The 18512-nt window shown below is 47.4% G+C and overlaps 1 protein-coding gene and 1 pseudogene across 2 annotated transcripts in view; both read left to right on the top strand.

Annotated features, from left to right (window-relative positions):
* Positions 1-13854, top strand: part of LOC141094158 (uncharacterized) — a 44452-nt pseudogene extending 30598 nt beyond the window's left edge.
* The window catches only part of LOC141094145 (uncharacterized), a 217938-nt gene that overhangs the window by 61738 nt on the left and 137688 nt on the right, over positions 1-18512 (top strand). The window lies entirely within an intron of this gene.

The raw sequence follows: 18512 nt of genomic DNA, 5'->3' as shown, positions 1-18512 counted from the left end.
CTCCCATATACTAATGTGCCACAAACAGGAAGTTGATATCACCGACCATTCCCATTTAATTTAGGTGTATCCATATAAATGGCTCACCCTGTGTGTATATGTGTATATATATCCCACTGGCGCTTGACACACTCCTGAGTTTCTGGCTGCTAAGTTTGGGTGACAGTAACCACCTCTTGTCAAATAATGTTGAAAAAGGGCAAGTGTATATTCCAAACAGGGCTCAGAAACAAGAAATAGGAGAAAAGGTGTCCTCCTGCAGGATTTTGCAGAAAGTATACAACAGAACTAACGCTAGAAAACCCCACTGCGAGAGGGTGTTCTTAATTTCACAAAAGTAACAGTGTACTTGTGAAATAAATATGTCAAAATACCACCACACATACAGTTGTGGCCAAAAGTATTGACACCCCTGCAATTCTGTCAGACAATACTCAGTTTCTTCCTGAAAATGATTGCAAACACAAATTCTTTGGTATTATTATCTTCATTTAATTTGTCTTAAATGAAAAAACACAAAGAATTGTCCTAAAGCCAAATTGGATATAATTCCACACCAAACATAAAAAAGAGGGTGGACAAAAGTATTGGCACTGTTCGAAAAATCATGTGATGCTTCTCTAATTTGTGTAATTAACAGCACCTGTAACTTACCTGTGGCACCTAACAGGTGTTGGCAATAACTAAATCACACTTGCAGCCAGATGACATGGATTAAAGTTGACTCAACCTCTGTCCTGTGTCCTTGTGTGTACCACATTGAGCATGGAGAAAAGAAAGAAGACCAAAGAACTGTCTGAGGACTTGAGAAACCAAATTGTGAGGAAGCATGAGCAATCTCAAGGCTACAAGTCCATCTCCAAAGACCTGAATGTTCCTGTGTCTACCGTGCGCAGTGTCATCAAGAAGTTTAAAGCCCATGGCACTGTGGCTAACCTCCCTAGATGTGGACGGAAAAGAAAAATTGACAAGAGATTTCAACGCAAGATTGTGCAGATGTTGGATAAAGAACCTCGACTAACATTCAAACAAGTTCAAGCTGCCCTGCAGTCCGAGGGTACAACAGTGTCAACCCGTACTATCCGTCGGAGTCTGAATGAAAAGGGACTGTATGGTAGAAGACCCAGGAAGACCCCACTTCTTACCCCGAGACATAAAAAAGCCATGCTGGAGTTTGCCAAAACTCACCTGAAAAAGCCTAAAACGTTTTGGAAGAATGTTCTCTGGACAGATGAGACAAAAGTAGAGCTTTTTGGGCAAAGGCATCAACATAGAGTTTACAGTCTGGCACTGGACTGCTTGACCATGTGCATGGCATTATGAAGTCTGAAGACTACCAACAAATTTTGCAGCATAATGTAGGGCCCAGTGTGAGAAAGCTGGGTCTCCCTCAGAGGTCATGGGTCTCCCAGCAGGACAATGACCCAAAACACACTTCAAAAAGCACTAGAAAATGGTTTGAGAGAAAGCACTGGAGACTTCTAAGGTGGCCAGCAATGAGTCCAGACCTGAATCCCATAGAACACCTGTGGAGAGATCTAAAAATGGCAGTTTGGAGAAGGCACCCTTCAAATATCAGGGACCTGGAGCAGTTTGCCAAAGAAGAATGGTCTAAAATTCCAGCAGAGCATTGTAAGAAACTCATTGATGGTTACCGGAAGCGGTTGGTCGCAGTTATTTTGGCTAAAGGTTGTGCAACCAAGTATTAGGCTGAGGGTGCCAATACCTTCGCCTGGCCCATTTTTGGAGTTTTGTGTGAAATGATCAATGTTTTGCTTTTTGCTTCATTCTCTTTTGTGTTTTTTCATTTAAGACAAATTAAATGAAGATAATACCAAAGAATTTGTGTTAGCAATCATTTTCAGGAAGAAACTGAGTATTGTCTGACAGAATTGCAGGGGTGTCAATACTTTTGGCCACAACTGTATAAAGATGTTAATGCATATGTGTGTAGTTATACACAGAAGCTACAACTACTACTTTGGGTATAGGTTGCTAGAAAAGCTGGGTGCACTGAGTCCAGAGCCGCGGTGTACTTATACAATACATATACCAGACTGCCGCCACATGTGTATTAATGCTAGTGCATATACTTAAACATAGAGGCTCAAACTATTACCTTGGGTTTTTGTAGCGGGTAGCTAGAAGAGCAGGGTGCACTGATCTTACTGTTAGGAAAGTTGGGTGCACTGTGTCCGGCCTGTGTCAAGGCCGGACACAGTGCCGGCAAGGCCGGCACTATTTGTCTGTAGAGGGCACGGAGGTGTCCGTCTGTGTCAGCATTGAAACATGCGTCATGGGTGGGTGGAGTCCGATGTGTCGGTGCACGGAGACCGCCGCCAGAAGCTGCCAGAGACACGCGGCGATGCTGTAGAAGCCTAGTGGTCTGAAGGGAGTGGGTGGAGTGTGTTTATAATGTTTCAGGAAGCTTATATAAAGTAACTAGGTTCTGTGAGCTCCTAGCACTGACCTCCATAAGTCCATCTCTAGCAGCACGTAACCGTGGATCTAAGGATTCCGAAGGCTTTATAGGGTTAAGTTTGGGCAATGATAGTGTACACCAGACGCTGCCCCGGCCGGTGGCAGGTCTGTGGAATATTATTGCCAAGTGACCCAAGTGGTATGACCGCATATAATAGAGTTAGTGATGTCATACCCCTACCTGTAAACAGCTGTATAGAAATATAGATAGGGTCCTAATCCTACGCATTTCGGGAGCTTGCGGCTTCCTGCTTACAACTGCATGCATATATATTAACATTTTTATATGTGTGGCGGTATTTTGACATTTAATTCACAAGTACACTGCTACTTTTGTGAAATTAAGGACACTGTCTCGCAGCGGGGTTTTACTTCTAGCATTAGAATTGTTGTATACTTACAGCAAAATCCTGCAGGAGGACACCTCTTCTCCTATTTCTGAGCGCTGTTTGGAATATACACTTGTCATTTATTTATTACTACTTTGGTCAGATTGAAGTTATTTCTGTTACTATTGTGGGAATTTCTGTCATTAAACGAGGGGTACCAACAATTTTGACCACGTGTGTGTCACGATCTCAATGCAGGTTTTTGAGCTGCACGTCAGGGGTTAATGTCTGGAGCTCAGTGCAGGTTTTGACCTGCACACATGGGGTTAATGATGGTGGCCTCTTTCTGGTTCTAGGAGAGTTTCTTAAACCCCTGGGAAGCTTCAATCTCTGCCAGTTATACTTTCCAGGACGTCCACCTGACAGCACTATGGAGGACGTCCTCCTCCTCCTTACAGGGACAGGAAAGCACACGAGAGGTTAAAAGGCCATGTCCCACCCCCTTTCCCTCAGTGTTTTTCCTGTCCCTGCACGGAGGGACACGCGAGAGCTTACCGGAGGGACCCAGGGGATCGTGCGGCCGGTCCAATCCTTCCCCTGTCAAGAGGTCCCGGAGCCGAAACTTCCCGGTGGGGAGTCCCTCGGTTCCAAAGGCCAGGAGCAGGACGGCGCTCCTGGAGGGAGCCGTTCCTCCCGGTGGGGGGGCTCTCGGCTCCAGGACGGGTCGGCTCCCCGCAGGCGGCTGGCCATGCGGGCACCGACAGAAGCGGGGCGGCGGGCCGAGCCCGCAGAACGACGCTGACGCTGGGCAGTGGAAGCCGGAGGGCTCGCGCCGAGCGCGGTCGCGCGCAGATGCCCGGCAGGAAGTGGAGGCGCGGCTTACCAGCGTCACATCCGGTGACGTCAGACGCCGGTTTCAAATCCAGGGCGCGCGCGCTCCTGGACCAAAGCCTTCTCCAGAGTCGTCACAGGCGGTTCCAGGCTGTGTGACTGCATCGGACGCCAGGGGATGGAAGGCAACACTGCATCTGGTGGAGGGGTAAGTGCGCATAGCGCAGACCACCCTCCCCACTCGTCCCCACAGCCCAGATCTGATGAGGTGCCCCTTTTATTATTAGGAAAAGGGAACCCCGGCTGAGTCCCCCTCGGGAAAGGACCCGGCGAAAGCTACCGCCAAATCAGTCAGATGTCCGGTGTGCAGAGTAAAGCTGCCAGACACCTATAGCAAGACCCTATGCGGTCCCTGTACCTCCAGGGTCATAGGCGAGGAACAGCCATCTCTGCTTTCCGAAATGAGGTCGCTGATAAGGGAAGAGATTCAGGCCTCTACGTCCCGTCGATCCCCCAGCCCTGGGCCAGGTCGCAAGCGTCCGAGGTGGGAACCAGTCCCAGTATCAGAGGCGAGCCCTAGCGAGGAATCCGATTTCCGGAACTCAGATCAGGAGGAAGAAGGCGAGATCCTGGGGGATAGTCAGGAACAGAACAGAAAGTACCTGTTCAGACTGGAGGATACGGACGAGCTGGTACACGCGGTCAGAAATACCATGCAGATGGAAGAAGTCCCTAAGCCACAGTCCAGACAGGACTTAATGTTTGGAGGACTGGTGTCCCGCAAACAGGTGGTGTTCCCTGTGAGCGAGCACATCAAAGCAATGATCCAGGAGGAGTGGAAGGAAGCAGAGCGTCGGTTGACACTCTCCCGAAACTTTAAAAATAGACTGCCCTTCGATCCCGAGGAAACTCGGGCGTGGGAAGAGGTCCCTAAGATCGACGTCCCGGTTGCCAAGGTTACGAAGAAATCGGCTATCCCAGCCGAGGACTCGTCCGGTCTTCGAGACCCAATGGATAGAAAGGCGGACGTTTTGTTAAAAAGAACATGGGAGACGTCGGCGGCCCTGATTAGAGCCAACATAGCAGCCACCTCGGTGGCCAGGTCTATGTTCCTGTGGTTGGGGCAGTTGGAGGAAAACCTAACCAACAAGACCCCGAGGTCAGAGATTCTAGCATCTCTTCCTCTTTTGAAATCAGCCACGGCGTTCCTGTCGGATACGTCGGCGGAATCAGTTAGGTTTGCGGCCAGAAACAGCTCCCTCTCTAATGCGGCCCGGCGAGCAGTCTGGCTTAGATCCTGGTCGGGAGATAACCCTTCTAAGGCCAAGTTATGTGCCATCCCTTTCTCGGGTCTGAGGGTGTTTGGTCCAGCCCTGGATAATATCCTTGAGCTGGTGTCTGATAAGAATAAGGGATTCCCGGAAGAAAAGCCCAGACGGTCCCAGTCCTTTCGGAGAGGCTCCTTCTTCAGAGGACAGTCAGAGTTTAGGGGCCGGGCGAGGTCTAATAGAAGCTCCTACAGAGGCTCCTTCAGCCAAAGTGGGAAGAGCAGAGATCCCCCATTTGCATCGACATCTAGGTCGAGGAGACAATGACGCCATAGGCATTGGGGGGAGACTTCGCCACTTTGCAGCAAACTGGTCGCGAGTCACCAACAATCAGTGGGTTCTCAGAACCATCAGAGAGGGTTACAGGATAGAGCTCTATTCTCCTCCCCCCGACAGATATATTGCCCCCACTGTCGTCCAGGAGGACTCCGCAATGTGGTCGGATCTTCAGGACATGCTAGACTCAGGGGTCATAATACCAGTTTCACCATCAGAAAGAGGGAAAGGTCACTACTCTTCCCTGTTTGTAATTACAAAAAAATCCGGAGAGGCCCGCACCATCATAAACCTGAAGCCACTAAATGCTTGGGTCAGATACAGGAGGTTCCGGATGGAGTCAATCCGATCCGCAATTCCTCTGATAGACAGGGACGCAGTTATGTGCACCCTAGACCTAAAAAAGGCATATTATCAGGTTCCTATTCATCCCTCATCCCAAAGCCTACTAAGGTTTGCGATCAGTTCACCAGCCCGGACCTGCCATTTTCAGTTTCAGGGTCTTCCATTCGGGCTGGCCTCAGCTCCCAGGATCTTTACAAAGCTGGTGGTAGAGGTGGTGGCCTACCTGAGAGATCAGGGTATTGTGATTGTGCCGTACCTGGACGACTTCTTACTGGTGGCAAGATCCAAGGAAGCGCTCATCCGAGACAGGATCCGAAGAACTACTGTGTTGGAGTTCCTGGGCTGGGTGATCAACTGGGAGAAGTCGGACCTCACTCCAAACACCAGAAAGGTATTCCTGGGAGTCCTCCTAGACTCAGCCGACAGAATATCCTGGCTACCCGAGCAGAAGCAGAAGTCCATTCAGGCCAGAACCAGAGGTCTGTTGAAGCGTCAATGCTCCATAAGGGAAGCAATGGAGGTCCTGGGCCTTATGACAGCCTGCATCCAGTGTGTCCGTTGGGCCCAATTCCACTCGCGGTTGTTACAAAGAGTAATTCTCGCGAGGTGGGACAGGAGTCAGGCGTCGCTAGACAAACCCCTAAGACTCTCAGGACGAGTAAAGGAGTCCCTTCGCTGGTGGTTACAGGCCAGGAATCTTCAGGTGGGCGTGCATTGGACAACCTCTCCATACGTAGTAGTCACCACAGACGCAAGTGCATGGGGATGGGGAGCCCACATAGAAGGGAAGATCTTCCAGGGGAAGTGGCCAGCAAGCATCAAGGCCAGATCCTCCAATTTCAAGGAACTCTTCGCGGTCTGGGAAGCGTTGCGGAGAAACCGGTCGGTACTAAAGAGTCGTCATGTCCGCATTTTATCCGACAATACGACGACAGTGGCATTCCTGAAACACCAAGGAGGAACCAGACATCAACCACTTCAGGCACTGGCGGAAAAGATATTCACGTGGGCAGAACGGACAGTTCGATCCGTGACCGCGGTACATCTAGAAGGTTCCCAAAACGAAGTGGCGGACTACCTGAGCAGACAACAGATCCACCCGACAGAGTGGGAACTGAACATAGAGATCTTCAACCAGCTTTGTCAGCGCTGGGGGAACCCCAGTATAGATCTCTTCGCAAGCCGCAAGAACGCGAAGGTTCCCAGATTCTACTCCTTAAATCCGATGGACCATCCAGAGGGCGTAGACGCCCTGAGTCAGACTTGGGGAGAATCCCTCTCTTATGCGTTCCCACCACTGGCCCTCATACCGGCAGTGCTCAGAAAGATACGCGAGGACCACGCAAGAGTGATATTGATAGTGCCATACTGGCCGAGGAGAAGCTGGTTTTCCCTTCTGGGAGCCATGGCAGTAGAAGATCCAGTCAAGCTGCCCTTGTGGAAGGACATCATCCACCAGGGCCCGATCCACCACCCGGACCCAGCAAGACTCCATCTATCGGCTTGGATCCTGAGAGGGACATCCTGAAGGCAAAAGGATTGTCGGAGCAGGTCATATCCACCCTACAGGCCAGCAGGAAGCCGGTGACGTCGGCAATCTATCGGAAGATATGGAGGAGATTCTGTCTGGAGGGTGGCAGGTCCGAGCTCGTGGCAGGTACCCCGGATCTCCCTAACATACTAGGGTTCCTGCAGGCAGGCTTTAATAAAGGCCTCAAGCCCAGCACTCTAAAAGTCCAGGTTTCAGCTTTGAGCGCCTTCTTTGATTATCAGTTAGCTGCACATCCCTGGGTGATAAGGTTTATAAAAGCCACACAACGCCTGCGTCCCACGATTAGGCAGCTCACCCCACCATGGGACCTGGGCCTGGTACTTCGGTTCCTCTGCTCGGACACTTTCGCCCTTAGTGAGAAGATACCCATCCGTGCTCTCACTCGTAAAACGGCCTTTCTAGTAGCCATTACCACGGCCAAAAGAATAGGGGAGATCCAGGCCCTATCCACTAAGGAACCATACCTCCAGATAAGAGAGGATAGTATAACCCTTAGGTTAGACCCGGCATTTACCCCGAAGGTAGCCTCCACAAGAAACCTGAACCAGGAGGTAGTGTTACCCTCTTTCTGTGATAATCCCCGAAATGAGAAGGAGCGGCGGCTCCACTCGCTAGACGTGAGGCGCGCAGTTATAGAATACCTAGAGGCCACCAATAGTTGGCGTATCGACCCGAACCTCTTCGTTCTCTTTGGTGGTAGGAATAAAGGGAAGAAGGCCTCTAAGGCGTCCATAGCGCGTTGGATTACCTCAGTAATCTCGGACGCCTACCAGGCTGAAGGCGCCAGCCCGCCTGATTCCTTAAAAGCCCACTCTACAAGGGCGGTATCGGCCTCATGGGCCGAGCGGGCAGGGGCGTCAGTTGATCAAATTTGTCGAGCGGCAACCTGGGCTAGTCTTAATACATTCTGCAAACACTACAAACTAGATGTGTTAGCTGGCCAACAAACCGCATTCGGGAGAAAAGTTCTCCAAGCAGTAATCCCACCCTGAGGAGGTGCTTTGGTACTCTCCATAGTGCTGTCAGGTGGACGTCCTGGAAAATAGGTATTAGACCTACCGGTAATGATGTTTCCAGGAGTCCATCCTGACAGCACGGGTAGTTCCCTCCCTGGTATGTTATACTATGTTGTATTATGTTATGTCATATGCTGTAATATGACTGTTTCATTAAACCGTTACTAGCATCATCCACCTTGTGGTACTTGTCAAATCACTGAGGGAAAGGGGGTGGGACATGGCCTTTTAACCTCTCGTGTGCTTTCCTGTCCCTGTAAGGAGGAGGAGGACGTCCTCCATAGTGCTGTCAGGATGGACTCCTGGAAACATCATTACCGGTAGGTCTAATACCTATTTTTGCCTTGGGCCTAGTGTCCTGCACCTGTTTGCTATAGCTTGTTTATATGGTTCTGACCCGGTTCTGTTTCCCGTTGTGAGTTTGCCTGTTGATTCTGTACTGTGTTATTATCTCTGTGTATGACTCGTTGCCTGTGATCTGACTACTCTCTGCTCGCCCCTCTTGTACCTTGCAGCTATCTCTGTGTATGACTCATTGGCTACGTCCTGACTATCCTCCCTGTCTATGCCCCTTGGTAACTTTGTCTCGCAGTTACCCTGCTAGGAGTTCTCTTGCAGCTTCTTGCTCTCTGGAGTTTAGGCCACGCCCCTAGCAGTCACGTGCTTCAAGTACTGCATCTCTGAAGTACGCATCTACTCGACTACTGCCCGCTCCCCAGGTATCGTTGAGCACAGTTCGCTTTACTCAGGACACGCGCACTGGCTCAGTGAGCAAGTTCAGTGCGGTGTTCCTGACATTATAACTGGCCTGCAATTTTTTTTTCTCTCCTCACTTCTGCAGCATGGACCCAAAGTGTGCTTTATCTGAGCAGGTGAAAAGCTTGACTCAGTCACTGCAGAAGCTTAGTTTGGAACACCAAGCTCTGGCCCAGTCTCAACGGCGGGTTGAGGACTCCGTTCAGGGGGTACTTTCGCAGGCTTCCAGCAGGTGGGGAATAGAGATGTCATTTTGGTCCCACCCGTATCCCCGGTTAAATTGCCAGATACGTTTTCTGGTAACAAAGGTGATTTCAGGGCATTTAAAGAGGGCTGTAAGCTCTTTTTCTCTTTGAGACCCCGCTCCTCTGGGGATAAGAAACAGAGGGTGGGGGTAGTTATGTCCCTGCTTAGGGGGTCCCCACAAGCCTGGGCATTTTCGCTTTCCTCTTCTGCCCCTGAGAGGAATGTCTGTCTGTGGATGCGTTTTTTGAAGCTTTAGGGCTTATTTATGATGATCCTGATAGAGTGCGGTTGGCTGAGGACAAGGTGATGAGTGTCTGTCAGGGGGAGCACTCGGCCGAATGGTTCTGTACTGAATTCAGACGTTGGGCAGCCGAGATTTCCTGGAGTGATGCCGCCGTTCGGGGGCTGTTCCACAGATTCCTGTAAGGAAAAAGAAAGAAGACGCTGCCGGGAGAAGCAGTTGTGCTTCTATTGTGGGGAATCCGGACACTGGAAGAAGGACTGCCCCTCCTGTCCGAAATCCTCCAAGATGGCGGGAAACGACTAGGTCTAGGTAGTAGTCGAGGAGGCTACCCAGACCTTCAGGTACAATTTTCCTCACGTGCAAAAATGGTGCTGCAGGTGGAACTGGAACTTGGTTACAGTCCTGTTCAGACTACTGCTTTTGTTGACTGTGGTTCTGCTGTGAATCTGATTGATACCAAAGTTATGACTCTCAATAAGATAGGGACAGTCAGGCTTCAGGATCCTGTTAAACTTGTGGCAATTGACTCGTCTCCTCTTACCCAGGGCGGTATCTGTAGCAGGTCTTAACTTTTTTTCTCTAAAAGTGGGTTCCACTCATGTGGAAAAACTAAGTTGTCTTGTGCTAGATAACTTGCCTGCAGGACAGGTACTGGGGATGCCTTGGCTTCAACGCCATAATCCTACCATTGATTGGGTTACAGGGGAAATCACTCAATGGGGATGCAATGATAAATGTGGTAACCTGGGACATCTTGTTAACACTGTTAAATCCGTGTCTGTGTCGTCTGTCGGTCTGGAAGGTATTCCGGAGTACCTGAAGGATTTCAAAGACGTTTTTTCCGAAAGTGAGGCTGAGGCGCTGCCATCACATAGACCCTACGATTGTGCCATTGACTTAGTACCTTGAGCCAAGTTACCTAAGGCTTGATTGTTCAATTTGTCTGGGCCTGAACGCCAAGCCATGAAAGAGTACATAGCTGAGAGTCTCCGCAAAGGGCATATCAGGCCTTCTGTGGCAGCAGGATTCTTCTTTGTGAAGAAGAAAGATGGTGGCTTGCGGCCGTGCCTCGACTTTCGAGAACTTAACAAGATAACGGTTAGGAACACTTAGCCGCTTCCCCTCATCCCAGACTTATGTAACCAGTTAGCGGGGGCCCAATGGTTCTCCAAGTTAGATCTGCGGGGGGCCTACAATCTGATAAGGGTTCGGGAAGGGGACGAGTGGAAAACTGCATTCCTCACGTCAGAAAGACTCTTTGAGAACCTGGTTATGCCGTTTGGGTTAACTAATGGACTCAGGGAGAACCAATTGTTCGCTAAATTGGAAAAATGTTCGTTTTTTGTACAGGAACTGTCTTTTTTGGGGTTGATTGTGTCCTGTGAGGGGTTTCGTCTGGATCCTAAGAAGGTGCTGGCGATCGCTGACTGGGTTCAGCCTCGAGATCTCAAGGGGCTCCAGCGCTTCTTAGGATTTGCGAACTATTATCGAAGATTCATTAAAGGTTTCTCACAAGTGGTTAAACCACTCACGGATCTTACCCAGAAGGGCGCTGATGTAAAAAATTGGTCTGTACTCGCTAAGGAGTCCTTTTCAGCGATTAAGAAATGTTTCATGTCTGCCCCGATGTTGGTACAACCAGACCCGTCCAAACCATTCATTGTGGAGGTGGATGCTTCTCAAGTGGGGGTGGGGGCTGTGCTGTCCCAGGGTCCGGCCACCCTTACCAATCTCAAACCCTGTGCCTTCTTCTCCAAGAAGTTCTCTGCTGAGAAAAACTATGATGTAGGCAATAGAGAACTTCTTGCGGTCAAACTGGTGTTTGAGGAATGGAGGCACTTTTTGGAAGGGGCGGCTTACCCTATCACGGTTGTCACGGATCACAAAAATTTGGCATACCTTGAATCTGCTAAGAGGCTTACTCCTAGACAAGCCCGTTGGTCACTTTTTTTTTCACGATTTAATTTCTCCATTACTTTTCGACCGGGGTCCAAAAATGTAGTGGATGCCTTGTCCAGAAGTTTTGATCCAGTGTCTCCCCCTGAGCCGCCGTCCTCCATTCTTCCCCCAGGGGTGGTAGTGGCGGGGGTCTCAACTGAGTTGGAACAAGAAATTCAAAGGGCTCAGGCCCTAGCTCCGGCAACCAGGCCAGGGGATAAACTGTGTGTTCCAGATTCGTTGCGGTCTAGACTTCTGCAGGAGTTTCATGAGTCTAGGCTGAGTGCTCATCCAGGTATCACGGCCACTAGAAAGGCAGTAGCCAGAAGGGTTGCCTTCACTAAGGTCCGATGTCAATGATTTTGTTTGCAGCTATCTCTGTGTGTGACTCATTGGCTACGTCCTGACTATTCTCCCTGTCTATGCCCTTTGTCTCGCAGTTACCCTGCTAGGAGTTCTCTTGCTGCTCCTAGCTCCCTGGACTTTAGGCCAAGCCCCTAGCAGTCACATGCTTCAGGTCCTGCGGCTCTGAAGTACGCATCTACTCGGCTGCTGCCCGCTCCACAGGAATCGTTGAGCACAGTTCGCTTTACTCAGGACACGTGCGCTGGCTCAGTGAGCAAGTTCAGTGCGGTGTTCCTGACAGTGTGTAGGAGGAGTGACGATTGACTCCACAGCCACTTTCCAGAAATTAACACGCAGTGGATGTTGGAGAGAGAAAATTACACATTTGCTATTTTATCACCCAACACATAGTGCCCAGATTGTGCTCAAGGAGACACACACCATAAATTAAGTCGATTCTTTTCACTATAATATTGCTAAATACAGGGATCCTAAATGTTGATTGAGCACAATGCAAGGCTCAGAATTGAGAGCGGATTTTGCTGGATTGGTTTATAGAAACCTTATTGCATTTCATCAGCCTTTGAGCCACTAATAGTGTGGGAACCTCTGTTTTTCCATTGACAGATGATGGGGGACTTGTTTTTTGTGAGATGAGAATTGGTATTATTTTTGTCTACATAACATTGATTTGGTTTCTTTTTTATTCAATATTTTGGAGGCAGAATGAACAAACAGTTGAACACCACACACTACTGGTTCATCCAATAAGGTTTTCTGTTACACTGTGAACTCTCATTGTCATGTTAAATTAAGTTTTTTACATAGCTTGCCATTTTTATGGACAGTTTAAGTAGAAATGTTCAAAAATATAAAACTCAAGGACCTTATAAATAAAAAAATAATTGTTTTTTTTATCTTAGATGACTGTACCAGGAGATCAGAGGGACAGCTGACCTCTTCAATTTTTAAATCTGATGATCTTGAGATCCTACAAGATAGAACCGGAGTGATTGCTGTTACTCCAGATATACCATCATCCATTCACAGCAAAGATCTGTCATCTGATCCTATGAAACAGGTCCCATCTTCTGATTCATTACCGACTACTAAGGAAAATCAAAGTCACAAAAGAGGCATTAAAAAACAAACTGCTCCTAAAGCAAAGAAGTCATTTTCATGTTCAGAATGTGGGAAATGTTTTAACTGGAAATCGAATCTTGTTGCACACCAAATAACTCACACAGGAGAGAAGCCTTTTTCCTGTTCAGAATGTGAGAAATGTTTTAACCGGAAAGCACATCTTGTTATTCACCAAAAAATTCACACGGGGGAGAAGCCTTTTTCCTGTTCAGAATGTGGGAAATGTTTTAACCAGAAATCAGTGCTTGTTAATCACCAAAAAACTCACACAGGGGAGAAGCCTTTTTCCTGTTCAGAATGTGAGAAATGTTTTAACCGGAAAGCACATCTTGCTATTCACCAAAAAACTCACACAGGGGAGAAGCCTTTTTCCTGTTCAGAATGTGGGAAATGTTTTAACCAGAAATCAGCGCTTGTTAGTCACCAAAAAACTCACACAGGGGAGAAGCCTTTTTCCTGTTCAGAATGTGAGAAATGTTTTAACCGGAAAGCACATCTTGCTATTCATCAAAAAACTCACACAGGGGAGAAGCCTTTTTCCTGTTCAGAATGTGGGAAATGTTTTAACCAGAAATCAGCGCTTGTTAGTCACCAAAAAACTCACACAGGGGAGAAGCCTTTTTCCTGTTCAGAATGTGGGAAATATTTTAACCATAAATCGGATCTTGTTAGACATCAGAGCAGTCACACAGGGGAGAAGCCTTTTTCCTGTTCAGAATGTGGGAAATATTTTAACCGGAAATCGGTTCTTGTTAGACATCAGAGCAGTCACACAGGGGAGAAGCCTTTTTCCTGTTCAGAATGCGGGAAATGTTTTAAATGGAAATCAAATCTTGTTAGTCACCAGAAAATTCATACAGGGGAGAAGCCTTTTTCCTGTTCAGAATGTGGGAAATGTTTTAGCCGGAAAGAGTATCTTGTTGGACATCAGAGTAGTCACACAAAATAGAAGCCTTTTTCATTTTCTTAATGTGGATATTTTTCTTGGAAATCAACTGTTAATAAACATCAGAGATATCACATAGGGGAGAAGCCTTTTTTATGTTCATAATGTTGGGATAGTTTTAACCAAAATTAGATCTTCTCTTGTGATTCCTCATGTTTGCTGACAAAAGGATAAAACTAAACTTTATTAATTCCAAATGTAAAACTATACCCATAATTCACCCCCTGAAGGTTAGTCAGAAGGTGGTGAAACATATACCCCACGTCTCAGTATATAGGATGAGGTGACGTATGCAAACTCACTCGCCAAGCTTCACATTTATACAGGTTTTATCATCCTCACCACAGGCGATTCAGCAGGAGACTATTTAATTTTGACCTATATACAAGCGAGACTAGACAAAAAATTTTTTAAATCATGTTATCTGAAACAGTCAGAAAACTAGCCACATATTTGCAGACCCCAGACTTCAAACTATATACCTCGTAAGTTTATGAGCCACTGCAGTGGCGGTCAGTCAGCAAAAGAAAGAAGGTGAATATACAGTATAATTATTGTGTTTTTCCTCCTATAGGGACTGCCTTAGTTTGGTATTATAACGGGTGTCAATTAGTAGTGCAGACAAATTATCCTAGATTAAACTCCGTTTTCAGACGGCCCAATATATACCACGCAGGGAAACCTTACCTGCTCCAAAGATCATTAGCAGCTTGTAACTAATGGCCATGCTGCGGTCTGTCAGGGAATGAGTGCAATATCGTTATAAAGACTAAGGATATGTTCAACCATAATGTCTGGACGATCTGTGCAATTACTTAGTATAAATATGGAAATTATATCTGGAAGTTGTGTTCCCTGAGTGGTATATACTGTATTTTCACATATTATCTATTTCTGACACTGGAGTGGATTATAAACTTTCAAGGTATATAGTTTGAAGTCTGCGGTCTGCCAATATGTGGCTAGTTTTCTGACTGTTTTGGATAAAATGATAAATGATTTTAGGGTTTTTTTTGTCTAGTCTCGCTTGAATATAGGTCAATATTAAAGCCTCGATGTAAGGGAGTGTGTTATGATTGAGTCACCGTAGGAGGCAGACACAAAAATAGAGGCTACGTCCAGAAAACCAGAGAAGTTGGCAACTATCAGATTGCAGACCCCTGAACCTATCAACACAACTAGCAGTAGCCGTGGGGGGTTCCTACGATGCCCTAGACCCCTCGATCACAGCCGGAGAGATAAATAACCTAAAGACAGAAAAGGAAATCTAAACTGCCCCAGAGCAGACCCCAAAGTAAAAGGCAGCCCCCAACATATAATGACGGTGAAGCAAGATGAAAAAACACTCACACAGATAGAAAGATAGGCTGAGCAAATGATGGGGCCCAAGCTAACTAAACAGAACAGGAAAGGAAGGTTGCTGTCTGCAATCTGCCAAAACCCTATCAAAGACATAAGCCAACAAGCTGATATGAAAAAAGACCCTGAAGCAGCTAGGCTTCAAAAACTAAATCAGCACTCAGGTATTTTCAGAAGACAGAGCTAAAGGAATTCAGCACACCCCAGCAGGGAATGGCAGAAAAACAAAGCAAAACAAAGTCAAAGCACAAATGCAAAAAGCCGAGCAGAAAACTTAGCTTTAGAAGAGCAGGAATTCAGACTGGTCTCCAAGGATCCCACAGAGAAATCACCCGCAGGGCAGAAGGGCGTCGTCAGCCTTATATCCAGTCAGTAACTCCACTCAGCCAGTCATCATAATCAGGCTCACTACCTTTCTTTACGAGAAGAGGGAGTTCCTCGGGCCTCAGTAGTGAAGGGGAAAATGAACTCACAACAGTACCTTCCCCTTGAGGAGGGGTCACCAAACCCTCAACCACGCCACCAGGGCGATCAGGGTGAGCCCGATGAAAGGCACGCACCAATCTTTTGGCATGAATATCAGAGGCAGAGACCCAGGAATTATCCTCCTGACCATAACCCTTCCACTTAACTAAATACTGGAGTCTCCGTCTAGCCAGACGGGAATCCAGTACTTTCTCTACCTCATATTCCATGTTACCTTCAACCAATACAGGGTCTGGAGGTGCCACCCCCGGAACTACAGGTTCAACAAACCTCTTCAACAAAGATTTATGGAACACATTATGGATTTTAAATGTGACAGGAAGAGCCAAACGAAAAGAGACCGGATTAATAATCTCCAAAATCTTGTAAGGTCCAATAAATTTAGGCTTAAACTTAGGAGAAGCCACCTTCATAGCAATATTTTTTGATGATAACCACACCATATCACCAACCTTAAACTGGGGACCAATGGTCCTATGTCGGTTGGAAAACGGCTGGGCCTTTTCCTGGGAGAGAGATAACTTATCCACCACTTGGTCCCAGATCTGGTGCATTCTCTCCACCACAGTGTCAACACCTGGGCAGGCAGAGGGCTCCACCTGCCCTGAAGAAAATCGAGGATGAAACCCCAAGTTACAAAAAAAAGGTGACATCAAAGTGGCAGAACTCGCTCTATTATTTAAAGCAAATTCGGCCAAGGGCAAAAATGAAACCCAATCATCCTGATCAGCAGAAATAAAACATCTCAAATATGACTCCAAGGTCTGGTATGTTCTCTCTGTCTGCCCATTGGTCTGAGGGTGAAAAGCAGAGGAGAAGGACAACTGAATTCCCAGCTTGGAACAGAAAGTTCTCCAAAATCTAGACACAAACTGGACTCCTCTGTCAGATACAATGTTCCCAGGAATCCCTTGCAAGCGAACCACCTGTTGTAAAAACAGGGGCACCAACTCAGAGGAAGACGGCAACTTAGGGAGTGGTACAAGATGAACCATCTTAGAGAACCTATCACAAATCACCCAAATAACAGTCATGCTTTGAGAGACAGGCATATCAGAGATGAAATCCATTGAAATATGGGTCCATGGCCTCTTGGGGACAGGCAAAGGCATCAACAACCCACTAGAGCGAGAACACGATTTAGACCGGGAGCACGTCCCACAGGACTGCACAAAATTCCTGACATCACGAGACAAGGAGGGCCACCAAAAAGATCGACTCACCAGATCTCTAGTACCAAAAATACCTGGATGACCAGCCCAAGCAGAGCAATGAACTTCAGACATCACTCTCTTCTTCCACTGGTCAGGAACATACAACTTTCCACTGGGACAACGCTCAGGTTTGTCCTCCTGGAACTCTTCCAGAGCACGTCTCAAATCGGGCGAGATGGCAGAAAGAACTACCCCTTCGCCTAAGATGGTAGCAGGCTTGGTCACCACAGGAGAATCAGCAAAGAAGCTCCTAGAGAGGGCGTTTGCCTTGACATTCTTAGTTCCAGGAAGAAAAGAAACCACAAAATCAAAACGTGTAAAAAACAAGGCCCACCTAGCCTGTCTAGGGTTCAAGCGCTTAGCCGATTCTAGGTAAATCAAATTCTTGTGGTCAGTGAGGACCACGACTTGATGCTTAGCTCCCTCCAACCAATGTCTCCACTCCTCAAATGCCCATTTCATGGCCAACAGTTCCCGATTCCCCACATCATAGTTACGTTCAGATGGAGAGAACTTTCGGGAAAAGAAAGCACAGGGATTCATTTTAGATGTTACAGGATCCTTTTGGGACAAAACAGCTCCTGCACCAATCTCAGAAGCATCCACCTCTACCTGGAACGGAAGTGAGACATCAGGTTGCCGCAAAACCTGGGCGGAGGTGAATCTTCGCTTCAGCCCCTGAAAGGAAGAAACAGCCTCCGGAGACCAATTTAACACATCAGCACCCTTCTTAGGCTGGTTTCACATTTGCGTTTTTTTGCGCTGGAAAAAAACGCATACGTGCGCATGCGTTTTTTCCCCTATATTTAACATGGGTGCGCATACCTGCGCGCTGGTAAGCGCACGTATGCGATTTTCATGCGCTGCGTTTTTTTGGGGTGTGCGTTTGTATTTTCCAGACGCAGCATGTTGCATTTTTTGGCCCTGCAAATAAGCGTATGCGCACGTTTTGCGCTAAAAATGGCCATTATAGCCTATGGATGCGCATACGTGCGCACTGGCATGCTCATGTATGCGTTTTTTGCACATGCGTTTTTTTTTGTTAACCATGGAATTTAGGGGTTTGGGTTAGAGTTAGGGTTAGTTAAGGGGGTTTAGGGTTAGGGTCAGGGTTAGGGTTGGGGTTAGGGTCAGGGTTAGGGTTAAGTATGGTTTGGTTAAGGGTTAGGGTTAGGGTCAGGGTTAGGGTTAAGTATGGTTTGGTTAAGGGTTAGGGTCAGGGTTAGGGTTAAGTATGGTTTGGTTAAGGGTTAGGGTCAGGGTTAGGGTTAAGGTTAGTTAGGGTTTGGGTTAGGGTTAAGTATGGTTTGGTTAAGGGTTAGGGTCAGGGTTAGGGTTAGGGTTAAGGTTAGTTAGGGTTTGGGTTAGGGTTAAGTATGGTTTGGTTAAGGGTTAGGGTCAGGGTTAGGGTTAGTTAGGGTTTAGGGTTTGGGTTAGGGTTAAGTATGGTTTGGTTAAGGGTTAGGGTCAGGGTTAGGGTTAGGGTTAGGGTCAGGGTTAAGGTCAGGGTTAGGGTTAGTTAGGGTTTAGGGTTTGGGTTAGGGTTAAGTATGGTTTGGTTAAGGGTTAGGGTCAGGGTTAGGGTCAGGGTTAAGGGTCAGGGTTAGGGTTAGTAAAGTCATGGTTTGGGTTAGTGTGAGGGGCCACCTAATGTTGGAAAAAAACGCAAACGCGGTA

Source organism: Dendrobates tinctorius, unplaced genomic scaffold, assembly GCF_039654945.1.
Source record: "Dendrobates tinctorius isolate UK_male_01 unplaced genomic scaffold, ASM3965494v1 ptg000063l, whole genome shotgun sequence".
Taxonomy (NCBI): Eukaryota; Metazoa; Chordata; class Amphibia; order Anura; family Dendrobatidae; genus Dendrobates; species Dendrobates tinctorius.
This window is presented reverse-complemented; position numbering and strand designations above follow the sequence as displayed.